Source organism: Podarcis pityusensis, assembly GCF_964106645.2.
Source record: "Podarcis pityusensis genome assembly, chromosome: 3".
NCBI classification, from domain to species: Eukaryota; Metazoa; Chordata; class Lepidosauria; order Squamata; family Lacertidae; genus Podarcis; species Podarcis pityusensis.
In genome coordinates this window covers 87,761,447-87,776,105 of record NC_138026.1, presented here as the reverse complement: position 1 = coordinate 87,776,105, position 14,659 = coordinate 87,761,447, and the positions used below count along the sequence as shown (strand labels likewise).

The window sequence follows — 14,659 nt, the reverse complement described above, 5'->3', positions numbered from 1 at the left end:
GGAGTTGGCACTTATGCCAGGGTTTGTGGGTGCAAGACACTGATGATTCTTGGATCTAGTCAGAATTTAATCAATGCTTGGAGAATTAAACTGGAAATCAGACTCTCAGCTCCCTGTGTTCAAAAGATCACCTGAAATTTGGGCCATTAACAAAGGCTCTGTGCCAGCCAGCAAATGGGAAGGCAGCAGCTCTCCCCCCCCCCCAAGCTTTGAGTGCATTAGTTAGAAAACAATTGTATTAGGAGGAAAATTTAGGATTTCATTTGGCTGTGATGTGGTCAACAGGTGTCTGTCTGTTACACACAGCAAGCCTGGGGAGTGGGAGTGGGCAGAACACAATGTGGGCTGCCTGTTTTGAATTGGAGGCTGCTGCAATGGGAGATATGGGACCCTCTTGGGGTGTATACTGTGTATGCCTTCATCGTAGGCTCAGGTTGTGTGTGTGTGTGTGTGTGTGTGTGTGTAAATCAGCCATATATCATAAAGACACTGCAGTCTCCACTGTGCATCATTTCGAAAGATCCCTGGGTCTGAACCCCTGGAATCTCACACCACTCAGACTGGAGTGGTATGCAACAGTTCAATTCTCTACTTGGCCGTAAAGCTCACTGGATGACCTTGGGCCAGTTGCTGCCTTTCGGACTAACCTACCTCACAGGGATGTTGTTAGGATTGAATGAGGAAGGGGGAGAGCCATGTACGCCACTTCGAGCTCCTTGGATGAAAAGACGGGATGCAAATGCAATAAATAAACAGGCAAGCAAGTTGTGCTGTCAGCAGAGCCATCGGATTGAATTGACCCTGAGTTACCCCTGTACATTTCTTTCAGCAGGTCTCCTCTGAGCGGGACTTCCTTGGTCAGTCCAACCATCTAGCTATTTACTGCAGACTTTCCTAAGCCACGGAAGGAGCCAGAAACCAGCCCCCTCAAGCTTCCTCTCCAAATCGTGTCCCTGCCCACCCTACTCCCACACCCCATCTCTTGGCAGCGAAGTCCCTAAAATAGCAAGTCTGCAAGAACATCTTTTTAGCACTAGAGCAGTGTGAATGGAGGGGAAGCTGTATTACCGATAGAGTTTACCTCTCTTCCCACTTGCATTTTTGGGGGGCGTGTGCGCGCCTTGCACAGTTGCTTCCACACGCCTTCGTAGCAGCAGCAACAGCAGCAGCAGCAGCAGCAATGCTTTTCAGCACCCACGAGCGAAAGGCGGCAGCGCTTTCCTCTCGCCTCCCCGCCCCTCCCTCCTTCTCCGCGCAGAGCCCTGACATGCTTTCTGCTGACAAATGTTCACCGAGGCTGCCGAGGATTTAAGCATGCCGGGCAGCGTCTCTCCAGCTTAGGGGTCCCTGGTTACGCAATGGCTTATCCAAAGCGGCGCAGCGCCACGGTCGCCCAGCGAGCCTGCCGGGGAGTTTGGGACTATTTGGTTTCGGGTGCCTCGTCCCCATAAGTCTTACTCTTACCCCGCCGCCTCTGCCGCTTCCCAAGCCTCTCCGCCTACTTTTTTTTTGCTTTTAATCGGCTTTTTTTTCCCCTGGGGGAAGGGACTGCCCCCCCCTTTCTTTGGAAAGTATTGAGCGAGGTTTGTTGTTGGAGATGGGCGCCTAGATGGATGCATTTGCTGCAGAGCCTACTTTCTTTACGGCGCGGCATCGGGAGAGGTAAGAAGAATTTCTCAAGCTGCTTGCGAGGGTGGATCCTTTTCCCCCTTCTCCTCTCTGTCCCCCCCCCCCACCGCTTCCCTCTTCCGCACCGCTTGTCTTACAAGCCTTGCCGGCTCTGCCATCTAGAGCACTTCGTGAGATCACTCCAGTGAGTCTGCTGGGTTTTTCTTCCCCCGTCCCTTCTCTTCCCCCACCCTCCATCCATCTCTGTCTCTCTCTGTGTTTGTGTGCACAGGGGTGGATATCCCCCCTCCTTTTCTGTTTTCACATGCATACACACATATACACAGAGAAGCTCTGCTAAGGTGAACTTGGAGACTTGCAATGCTCACATCCGTGTGGTACCCTGGGATGCGTTTGGAGCCATATGCCTGCAGGGCTGCTTAGTCGTTCAAAATTGTCTTTGGGAAAAGAAAGGGGGGGGGGAGAGCAAGTTTATTCCTTCTCTGTCTGACACACACACACACACACACACACACACACACTTCTTCTGCTGTTTTCTCTCGTTTTTTGGGTGCTGTGGATATTACTAAGAAGTCTGAAGGATTCAGTCATTTGGACCTCGCTGAATCAGGGTCCATCTGCCAAGGTTTCTTCCTATAAATATATTTTGCATAACTGGTGATCGACTGAGGATTTTAAAAAATATCATTATATTTTCATTTGAAGAAGAAGGGGGGGGGGTCAAGGATGCATGGCATAGAAAGAAGAACTAAGTACCTTCCGGAGATTATATTTCCAAACCAGGGATAAATGTGATTCATCAAAGGTAAGAGCCGGGGTGTTTCCTATCAAACTCTCATTGTATATATAACATAACCTTTTCTTTAATGTCTTAGAGAGCATTTGAGGTGGGTTTGAAGGGCATTTGTGGGGAAATGCATAACTTTATTTATATGTTTCTAAGACCCTTGGTAACAGAGATCTTGCGGAGGGAAATGAGTCTTGTTTTTGCTTTGCTTTTAATAAGGGGGAAAAAGGAGTTCAAAGGAATTGCATGGTGTGTGTCTCCCTTGGAAAAAAAAACTGCTGCTAGAAATCTAAAATAATTTATGCTGGAGTAGATCAAAGATCAAAAAAGGGTTTGGAAAGGGGGAGCAGGAGAAATTACAATATTCTATTAGAATAAGCATTATGGGAAAAGAAGGAAGGAGAAATGTGTGGAAACCATCTAGGGATTTAAAAATAAAAATAAAAACCCTGTAAAGCTAAGGAAGAACTTTGCTATGCATATAAAACTCCGTTCTGCCTGAAAGCATACAGTTCAAGGACAGAGGATCTTTGGAGATGTCATAGAAAGAAATAGAAACTGGAGATATGTGGCAGGAGACCAGGAGAGGCAGCAGGACTGGAAGGGAACACCTGAGATCAGGTGAAATCCCACTTTGTCTTACAGAGATTCCTGATAATGTAAAGGAATAGGTAAGGAAAAGAGGGTCCCAATGGGATTAAGCAAGTAGAGCTATTGAAAGGTGGGCAAATAAGGAATGGAGACCCCACCTTGATTATGCCATATCATGTCACTCCAGCGTCATCAGATGTTTACAGTTCCCTGAAAGAGCTGGGCAGTTGATGTGGAATTGGTGGCATTTGCATGTAGTATGACAGATCAAAGTGGGCAGTCTCTCTTGATCACTTTCTTTGACACTCACATTCCCTAAACTGGTGTTCTAGAACCAAATTAAGATTAAGAAGAAAGGAGAAATCATATTCAAGAGATCCTCCAGCAGAAAATTGCTGGGGAGGCTCCACTGTGAACTTTCTAAACCCCTTGCCCATGGATAAATGGGCAGCCACTACATTTGATATGCACTTACACCTGGAGAAAAAGGAAATGAGATCATGTAGCAGGACTCTATGTTGTGTGTGGCACACCTTCCTGGAGATGCTAAGGGACGATCAAAGAGGTGTGTGGGGGGGGTTTCCTCCCATACTCTCTTGTGAGTAACACCACCATTGTATGCAGAGACAGGAGGAAAGACAGACAATCTTGGAAGAGGAGCTTTTCCCTACTGTGCTTCTAAGCATATGTACTGATGAGTAAACATGCATGTTCTCAGGTACGCAGTACCAATCACTAGGAAGTCAAAGATCTGGCCCCAATTTGTTCCTCCAGGTTTCATGGATGTGGAGAAGCTATGACACCTCAGGTGTCACTGGGCAGCAAATGTTGATCCTGTTATGGAAATGGTTGTGTGTGCTGGAACCATCACTGGTTTGAGGAAACGGAGAAACACAGTGTGGTTGGACATTGCTTTTTCCTACGATGCTTCCCATTTATCCCCACTTTGGTTCTTACCCTGAGTAGACTTAGCTTGCAGTTGGCACATGCCCAATCTATGTGGTTTGCATCCTCTTGTCAAAACAGAGTGAGGGTGGCTGCAAAGCCCTTTTAGGGTGTATGATTTGCTGAAAAAGAGGTTGAGCTTTTTTTTGGGGGGGGGGTGGACTCTGTCCAAATATACCTTCATAACCTTTGGGAACTGGCACCTTCTGCAGCATGGTGTGCATTTTGAGACCGTCTTCTCTGCAATGTGACTGTGATGAAATAAATAACATTCAGGACCCAGTTCTTATTTCTGGCTGATTAACATTGTAGGTGGAGTGCCTTGTTTCCAGGATCTCGCCTAGGCAGTTTCATCACTGCAGACAGTAATAAAACCATGGTTCACTGTGAGCCCTGGTTCTGCTCCTCTTCCTCTCAGCCTGCCTGCTTCCTCTCCACTGTTGCTGCTGCCATTTAACAACACTTGTTTATATTGAAATGTGGAATATAATCACTTAGTTTTGCCTTCTCTCCTCCTCCTCCCCCTACTCTTCAGAAAATGTAAACAGCCCACTTAGCATTTCTATGGCAGCCTCTGTGCGTCCCTTTCTGCATGGTGGGATAGGAGCTGACAGCTCCCTGACAGTCCTTTGCAAGTCATCTCACTCTGTCTCTTTCACCACAGCCCTCAATCCATCGACTGGTGTTTGAAATGTGGCAGTCATGTCTGCTTCGGGCGTGCATGTATAGAGATGCTTGTTCTGGAGTAGGGATATTGCTATTTTCCTGGGCACAGGGCACTGTCATGTGTGGAAGTGGGCTGGGGCGAAGCTTTGTTAGATGCAGGTGGCATTTCCTCCTCTCTCTAGCTTCTAGCCAATACACTGGAGTGAAAAATAATGCTTTTGAGCATTTTTTCCTCTTCAGAAGAGAGGGGGACACTTTGGAGGAAAGAAAGGCGAGACTCCTCTATGCTCCTGTCTCTGTACTTCACCCCAAACCTCTCAGCAATACTTGCAAAGACAGAAACCAAGTTCTGCTTTCCCTTCATCCAGTCATAAACAAGAGACTTCTGGGTAAAGATTCCTAACTCAGAACCACTTTGTTGGAGACTCATAGGGCTCTGAGCTTAACGCTTCCCCTCTTCCCAAACTGGTATTTGTGAATTGTGGTTCAACCTAACTTGTATTTTACACCCCTTAGATACACTAGTTTGAAGAGGCATATAAATAAACAATCAAATCATCTATCAGGTGCCAAATTGAAAGGTTGTCAAGTACAGCTTTAACTACAACCAGGAAAGTTTTGTATCATTCTAGAACCAATTAAAATTGAGCTAGGAGCCATGAAACTAGACTTGTCTTGTATTAAAAGAACCGTGAAACTAGGTTTGTGGCCAATAAATCACAAAAAAGCAAAAAGAGAGAGAGAATATTTCAGGACTACCATATTCATAACATGCTTGTACAATTGTAGTAACCATACGAATATCGGCTGTTCTTGAGACAAATTCACTGCTTGTGTATGTGCATTTACATCAATAATCATTGCATATCCTTATGATGTTTGTATATTTGCCAGATGTCAGCCCTTTCACCATAAATCTTATAATACAACTTTTTCCTCTAATTAATTAGTGCCCATCTTTACAATACCATGATGCAGTGTGGTTGTAAGCGAAAAAGCATATACAACTAGCATAGATTATACCGAACAATTGGGAATGTGTGTGTGTCTGACAGCTTGAAAGCTATACCTTCATGAACCAGAGATGTCTGGTTGGTTCTATGGTTACTGAAAGATCTAAAGAAGTATCTGGATTTTCAGCACCCACAATCCAGACCTAGAACATGTTCACATGGGAGTTACTTGTGCTAGTGGTTGATTACTGTAAAACACAGATGAAAGTGTGGAAAGTAGGGAAAGCTGTGGCAGATGAGGAAAGTGATAACCTGTTCATTGAAGTTCATTGCATCTTTTTTCTGTGTCTAGTGTGTTATACTGACATCCTCTGAATGCAACAGGGATACCACAGAATGACCCATATAAGCAAACAATGGGTAGCTTTCTTCTTGTGCTTACAAATTAGATCATTCCCCCCCCCCCTTAAGAGACCACTGGGAACTCAGATTATGAGAGCATGTTTATATCATCAAACTCTAAGGGCTTATTAAAAACTATGTCAATTTGTTAAAGTCTCTAGATGATAGTAATGGAACATGGCAAACATTAATAAATAGAAATGTGATTGGAGAGGCTATCTAAGGAAGATACACCGGGTGGGGAAACTTTTTGGCTCCCAAGGCCCAATCCTTATCATGATCAGCCTCATTGGCCAAGCTTAGCAGGTGGACAGGGCCACCTACCTGTCAATCACATCACATCAGTATGACACTGCATGATTGACGGGTGGGTTTGGCTGCCCACCTGTCAAAAGCAGAGCCTTGCAGATCTCTCCCCACTTGAAAGTCCTGGTCTCAGAGCTCTAAAAGGTGAGTGCTGGGAGGCTTGCAAAGGCTTTAAAGCAGCCCTCATGCTCCCATATCAGCCTGAGACATGAGTATGGGGCTGTTTTAAGGGCTTCTGCAATCTGTTAAATGAAGAAGAGTGGGATCAGCTGCACAGTTTTTGAGAAGTGCTTTGAAGCAACCCCCAGCACTCCCATTTCAGCTGAAATGGGGGCTGCCTTACATTACTCCCCAAAAGTGCTATTTGAAGCAGCTTGTGTGTAACTCCTGTCAGCAGCCTGCCACTGCCACCCGACTGACTGCAGAAGAAGCACACAATCTGCTTCAAACAGCGTTTTTGAGAAGTACTTTAATCCCCACTCATCAGCTGATGAGTGGAGATTAAATCCTACTGCCTTGGCTGTGCGATCCTGTTCCCTGCTGGCAGCAGGGCATGCAGCCAATGCATGATTTAACCTTGTACTCCTGCCCATCAGCTGACATCACTGGGGATGTCAGCTGCTGCGTGGGTGGGTATGGTTTGGGGAAAATCCCCTTGTGGGCCAAACTATTCCCCCTGGCCTGTTGGCATTTTCCAAGGTTGGCCTGCAGGCTGGGAATTCTCCAGTTCAATATAAGAAATCACCTGTGGAGTGAATGTCCAGCCTTTCCTTATAGAACAAAAAATAAAAATATACCAAAACCATGTACCAATCTCTCTTTCCCTCTCTCTCCCCCACCCTCTCTCTCTTACACACACACTCCATTATATCATGCCACTAAAACTATGGCATAGCTCATAAATGTTGTTGAAGAGGATGCAAAAAGCTCTTAAGGATAATTTAATTAATTTGAGGCTATTTTGATTCTGTTACAATTTTATTAGTATTATGGGAATAAAAAGCCTTCCAGGGAATATGTACAACTAATACTGAGTTTATTCATGGTAGCAATACTGATCATCACCTGACTGAGAAAAAGTTCCTTATTTACAGAATGTTGCTTGGTAGTGTTGCTGTCACAATCAGGACCGGCTCTTCTATGAGGCAGAATGAGGCAGCTGCTTCAGACAGCAAATTCTGAGGGGTAGAAATTGGCTAGAAATGTATGCTGTGTGGTCTGCCCTGCAGCCCCTAAGCTGGCTTGCTGCCCTCAAGTGTGGTGGAGACACTGTTCCAACTTATAGGATCCAAATATCAGGCTAGTCAGATTTGGTGCACAGAATGGGAATGCACCATCCAGTCCGTTGCCTCAAGCAGGAAAGTGGCTTGAGCTGTTGCTGGCAAACATTGAACAAAATTTTGATGTCAATCTTTACCATTGCAGCTGAAAAGGGTGCAAATCATCTGCCCCCAAAGGCACCCAAGAATGACTCCCATCCTTCAAGCTATGTCTTTGAATGCAAGCAGAACTGACCCCAGTGAAACTTACTGCCGACTAAACATGCATAAGATTGGGCTTGGACTCTGTGATCCCTTGAGGCACCTGCTGTTTTGCTTTCTCCAGATTTCCCACCATTTCTTAAAAGAGCAGGCTCCCATCCCCACCCCCTTGTTCCTGATGTAAATCTCCACTCACCTCTTGTTCCCTGGTGAGGGACCTCCCAATGTGTGGTGTGCCTCAGGAGCCCTGGGTACAACCATTAGACAGGGACAAATTTGCCACATGCCTTATCCAGAGAAAACATTGTGAGACTTCCCCTGGCAGAAGTGAGAGGATGCTGGCCAACTGTGGTCATTTGGAGTAAACCTTGGTGGCCCCCTTGAAAGACTGCTGGCATTTTCCAAGCAACCTCTGGTTTCAGTGTGGCATTCCTCTCTCCCGGGGGTGAAGCTAGTGGCATTTTCATGGGCTGAGTAAAATATTTGGGGATGCCCCATGATTGAACATTTGAACACATTCCCGCCCCCCAACACACCTTAAGAATGTGGGTGCAACGTTTTCTGATTCGGCTATTCTGACAATTTACCACCACAACTAAACGGCAGGTAGTGATGGCTGGTGAACACCTGGAGTCAGCTTTTGGGAGGAGGCTACTTAGACAACCTACCTCCACTTGTTGACTGGCTTGTTGGGCATTGATTGGTGCAATTGATTGGAGGTTTTATCTTTTGAAACATTGACCAGCAGAGGTGGGGTGAAGTAAACAGGTGCCCCTCTGCTCAGCTTTAAGATGAGCTGTCCATGAAAGCTTTCATCAAGCATCTGGTGCTGAGCTTGGACCCAGTATGAGGAAACCGTAGGAGTTTAGTCCTATTTATATACTCAGCTTATAGTTGCATTTAGGGAAGATTCTTGATGGGCCAGGTAAATAAAAGTTGTGATGATTTAACCCCAAAGTCCTGTATTGTGCATTTGGTGACAACCCCCAGGGAATGTGAGCAGTGGTTAAATTGCCCCATTCTCTGCACTGTAATACACACAGAGAATTGTGTAATTGGAAGGGACCTGAGGCTCATCTAGTCTAATTCCCTGCAATGCAGGATTATGAAGCTGTCCCTTACCAGGATTGAACCTGCAACCTTGGCGTTATCAGAACCATGCTCCAACCAATTAAGCAATCCAGGCAATTCATAGTATTGATGACGATGCTTGGTGGCAGCATTGGGATGACCTGCTGTAATGTCACAGAAAGGCAAGTTCAGCAGAATGGTCCCTGTTGGATGAGCTGTACGTCAGTACAGGGATGTCATGCTGCCATTGGGTGAGCTTCTCATAATATGAGGATATTCAGGCCTAAGTAAGAATGGATAGTAATACCAGGGTGCTGGTGGAGGAGAATTGGAAGAGAAAGTGGTCCAGAGGAAGAGAATGAGAGAAGACCATAAAGGGGATGGGCAGAGAGGGGAAAAGGCCTGGGAAACTAGGACAGAAAGTAGTAAATAATATAAGCACACCTAGTTGGGAAGAGGGATGACACTTTCTGAAAATCTTGATATCAAGCTTATTCACACTGGTTCCCCCCCCCCCCCAATTCTAGTCTCGCACCTTAATCTCCGTGTCCCCATTCGGCTAAAAATATGAACAATCCATGCACTATTACATGTATAATACTGTAAGAATATTATATGCATTTACACTCCTAGTTTCCTAGAGTAACAAGCGTATAAACAGATACGGCAATGGATTTACCTATATAAAAAAGATGCATATATTTATATACATATGGAATTATGTGCCAGAAGTGCAGTCCCATATGCAGCTTGACTCTTTCATACATATTATGTGTATAAGATATGTATTTTATTCTGTATCATTTTGCATATATTTAGCCGGGCTTTTAAAAAATGCTCGAGTGAACACAAATGGACACTTGACACAAGGGTCATTTTGATCCAGCAAAGTTTGATCAGGCTCCAGCCACCCCAAATCCATATATAGCCCACTTGCAGAGCAACCAGCCAAATCGATGGATTTAGGCTCCAAGTGTTAAATTACGGATGGTCTATCTGGAAAGAAGAGCTTTGTACTGGCATTGGATTCTTTTTGTACATTTTTGTAATGGGAGATCTGATACAAATGAAGTGGGTGCTCTATGCTTTTTATAATCTGCATCTAAAATATTTTGTTACAATCACTTTAAGGCATGTTGTAGCAATGGGTGTGTGTGTGTGTAATCCCATTTGCAATAGTACTACAAAGCTCTTACCATCGTCCCAGCTGTTGCTCTTGATCCCACCCCATCTCCAGATTGGAAAGGAGGGGGGTTGTCACTGGGTTTTTTTTTTACTTCAGAGTATAATAACCTGAATTACCTTCAACTTGGAAGGCTGCCAATGCCCTGCATGGCAGAAGCAGATGTAAACATGTCACTAAACAGCCCACAAAGATGCTGTATGGGATACTGAAAACATGCCATTTAGAGATGAGGCTGCTAAATTTCTGTTTGATTTGTTTTCTCCCCCTTTCTACCCCCCCCCCTGCACTTTCTTGTTAGTTTTATTCCAGAAGGAGATTTGGGAGGAGTTTTAATAACAATAATTTTGTGGCCTTATCTGCCTGTCCTACATTTGTTTGATTTCCTTTGCTGCAGTGAAATGAAGTCTTTGACATCTCTGTAGTTCCGCCCTGTGCAAAAGAGTGGTCACTACCTATGGCTTGAAATAAGGGGTGAGGAACCTTTGGCAGCCTGAGAGCCGTAATCTATTAATAGCAATCTTTTGAGGGCTTCACGACAGCGGTGGGAAGAGCCAGAGGCAAAAGAGAGCTGGCAACAAATGCAAATTTTGCCTTTGTACAGGAGGCTTGTTTACACACCCACTCCTCTCTATCCCCCATCCTGATAAGCCAGAGACATTACCAGAGTACAAGGACACAGTCCAGCCAGAAAAAAACAACACTGGCAGGGCCAGTGGCTCAAGGAGAGTTCTGAGGACCAGAGAGAGAAGCCTTGAGGACCTCTGTGTCTTAGGTTCTCCACCTCTGCTGTAAATGCCACAACTTCTAAATGCATGTGGCTCCTGGAAGGTGTTCCTGAAAAGTTTCCTGGCTTCTATTAGTTTCCTTCTGGCTGATGAAGGTATCCAAATGCATTTCATTTTAGATTTTTTGGGGGGTAGGGGTAGGGGATGTTTCTTACTCCAGTGCATCTCATCTCTGAACCTACCTTAAAATGTTACACCTCCACAGAATACTCATGGAAAGCTGTCTCACTGGTCCATCCAGCTCTGGTTTATCTACAGAGACTGGCAGTGATTCTCCACGTTACCTGACTGGGGACGTTCCCTACCTTACCTGGAAATGCTGGAGGTTAAACTTGGGAGCTTTTGTCTGCAAAACAGATTCCCTACCACTGAACTAAGGCCCTTCCTTGAGTGATACATAGTGATGTATCTCTGTAGTGTTGCTTCGTTTGCTGTGGCAACTCTCTGTTAAATAGGAACTGTGATTCTGAATTTAGCAGTGGTAGAGATTGAAGGATTTGGATTAATATAAAGGTGTTGAAAGGCCAGCTGGGGTAGGTATTTTACAAAGAGCTGGCCTCTAATCCTACTGGCAGGTGTTGTGATGTCAGAAAGGTTGTGTTAAACTGGGTAAGATAAGGAGACAGGTCCTGGAATAGCCAACAAATCCCAGGGCTTAGATTCTGGTTGGATGCAAGATAAGAGGCTGGACTAGTGCATCTCAGTCCATGTCAGCCTCTGGTGCTCAGAAGTAAAACAAGGTGGATTAAGGAGGAGGTCAACTAAGAGTAAATGAATAGCAAGTTGTTCCTTTCTTTTTCACTTGGCATTATATTGCTTCAAAAGACAGACAGAAAACATATGTTGAAAGTGGATAAGGTTCTTCCTCTGGTCTCAGTAGTTACATCAGTGAAGGATAATAATAATAATAATAATATTAATAATAATAATAATAATTTATACCCCGCCCTCCCCAGCCAAGGCCGCGGGCTCAGGGCGGCTAACAAGCAATAATAAAAACAAGTTGAATGAATACAACTGAAAAACGAGATTAAAATACAACATTAAAATATTGAAACATTAAAATATTAAATGCAGCCTCATCACAGGAGGAGAAAGGAAAAAGGAAAAAGAAAGAGGGGGAGGGAATCAAATTGGCTCCAAGCCAAAGGCCAGGTGGAACAACTCTGTCTTACAGGCCCTGCAGAAAGAAATCAGATCCCACAGGGCCCTGGTCTCATGAGGCAGAGCATTCCACCAGGCCGGAGCCAGAGTTGAAAAGGCCCTGGCTCTGGTTGAAGCTAATCTAACTTCCTTAGGGCCCGGGACCACTAGGGTGTTGCTATTTATGGACCTTGAGGCTCTCCGTGGGGCATACCAGAAGAGGCGGTCCCGTAGGTACGAGGGTCCTAGGCCGTGAAAAGACATTTCTATCAGGGTTGAAAATGACATTTCTCTTAGGGCTGGAAATGACACATTCTAGATTATAAGGAGAGGCTGCAAGGCTTGATGGTGGTGGTGCTGTGGAACCTCACTGTATCCTCAGATTCTGGTGCAATTATATGTGCTACAATAGAGACTACAAAGATCAGCACTGGGCTCTCTCTGCAAAAGTGAGGTTTACAAGGAGCTTGACTCTGCATCTAGTTCATCAAGAAGATGGGAGAAATACAGGTGGACATTTCTAGCTTTTCACTTGTCACAGCTTGTACCAATAGTCCACTGGGAGGAAGAGCTCAAGATGGAACCAGGCAGGTGTATCTCTGCTGCTGTATCTCTGACTACCTGATCAGGCATATCTGTGCAACATAGTTCATATCAACACAGCACAAGCATAACCCATAGAGTCTTCTGCTTACATCTATTGGAAGAGCCCTCTTCAGGTGTTAGTGTTGCTGTGTTACTCAACGTGGATGTGGGGGCCCCAACCTTCATGCAAACAGTGTGACCAACTGCAGTGATGGAGCCTTCACACATACAGCTGTGCACCATATCCTTAGATCCAAGAACCATCACATCTCCATCTTGTCATAATTGAGATTCAGTTTCATCAACCATGAGCTGCCACAACCCAGCCCTAGTTTCAGACACCATTTCAGCATTTCCATAGCTTCTCTCAGGGGTTTTTTTCCCAGCCGGAACTCACCAGAACTCAGTTCCAGCACCTCTTAGGTGGGCACCATTGCCATTATAACAGAACAAGGAAGGCATTCACAGTGAGTTCTGGCACCTCTTTTTTTCCTAGAAAAAGCACTGGCTTCACTTGACTCGGATGAAAAGGGGAAATGGATCTGGGGGTCACCAGCATGCTGGTGACAGCTCAGCCCCAGTCTCCAGATGACCCCATCTATCAGCTTCATATATTTTTTCAGCCAATGCTTTGATGTTATTCCTGTGCATGTTTATACTGTATACTGTATAGCTTAGAAATTACCACACTGCTATGGTGTTGCCATAAGTGTGCACCCCTCACTCCCACCACATACCACCTATAAAATGGGATGCGTGGGGAAATAATGATCTACCTGTCCCTTAAAGAAAGCCTGCCCTGGAAATGGCCCAACTTCTGCCACACATAGTGGTTCTGGAGTTGATTATAGTCAAAGTTGAACACCACCCCATTCCAAGTTTTGCGGGAGGTTCTTGTAGGCTTGCAGGCCTCTGAAGTTTAAATTCTGCCCTCAGATGAGACACAGCTTTCCCATCTGAGTCATATGAAGATGCTTTACTCTGTTACCTTGCTCACATCACCTGCACCAGACGGATACACTACAACACTTGAAAACAACAAGATGTTCTTCTGGTGTTTTGTTCCCCTGTACGTGTGATGTTGAAAAACAACTTTAGCAGGTAGCAGCAGTGTGTGAGTGTGCTGCACATTCTCTGTGGTGTGACAGATATTCAATCAGCTTGCTAACTGAAACAGCTCCATAAGATGTCCTTATTACACTGAACAAAATTGGCAATGCACACAAGCACAAAAGATAGGCATATTGTTATATCCAGTGCTTTTTTTCAGGGGCTATTCAAAGGTTTGCAGTACTGGCACCTCTTTTTTCTTTTCTTCTTTTTGGTTAAAAAGTGTGACACATACATGGTAAGTAGGTTTTAAAAAAGGTAAAGAACCCCTAGATGGTTAATTCCAGTCAAAGGCGACTATGAGGTTGCGGTACTCATCTCGCTTTCAGGCCAAGGGAGCCAGCATTTGTCCACAGACAGCTTTCCAGGTCATGTGGCCGGCCTGACTAAACTGCTTCTGGCACAACAGAACACCATGACAGAAACCAGAGCGTGCAGAAATGCAGTTTACCTTCCCACTGCAGTGGTGCCTATTTATCTACTTGAACTGTCATGCTTTCAAACTGCTAGGTTGGCAGGAGCTGGGACAGAGCAATGGGAGCTCACCCCATCATGGGGATTCAAACCACCGACCTTCTGATTGGCAAGCCCAAGAGGCTCAGTGGTTTAGACCACAGCCACTCACCCATTGTGAATTTATTTTTCTAGAAAAAAAGCACTGGTTATATCTTATATATCACACTTCCCTCTGCAGTTTGTTTTCCCCACCCCCTTCAACTGAATGTCTTCCGCCCTTAGCAATGGCAAAAGGTGGGGTGAGGTGGAGGCTATGACCTCCCAGCAGGTGAGATGCGGGAGAGGAAAGGGGAAAGCAGTAGCAAAGCTGGCATGGTGGAAATCCAACAGCAGAGCCAATCTGGCATTCCTATTCAACTGCACCACCACCCCAAAACCTTCCCAGTAAGAAGCAGAGACTCATCTGTCAGGTCAGGTACATGCCTCAGCCCCACCACTCAGTTCACTACTGACCCTCAGAAATAAAACCAAAGCCCTCAAAATAAGGTTAATAAGGAACTGAT

The 14,659-nt window shown here is 45.1% G+C and overlaps 1 protein-coding gene across 5 annotated transcripts in view; it reads left to right on the top strand.

Annotated features, from left to right (window-relative positions):
* Positions 1-1,039: 1,039 nt before the first annotated feature.
* The window catches only part of LRFN2 (leucine rich repeat and fibronectin type III domain containing 2), a 279,324-nt gene continuing 265,704 nt past the window's right edge, over positions 1,040-14,659 (top strand). For 2 of the 5 annotated variants that reach the window (XM_081000157.1, XM_081000160.1), the window contains exon 1: positions 1,040-1,662. The gene's annotated coding sequence lies outside the window, so the exon portion shown is untranslated. The other 3 variants (XM_081000158.1, XM_081000159.1, XM_081000161.1) reach the window with 2 other exon arrangements.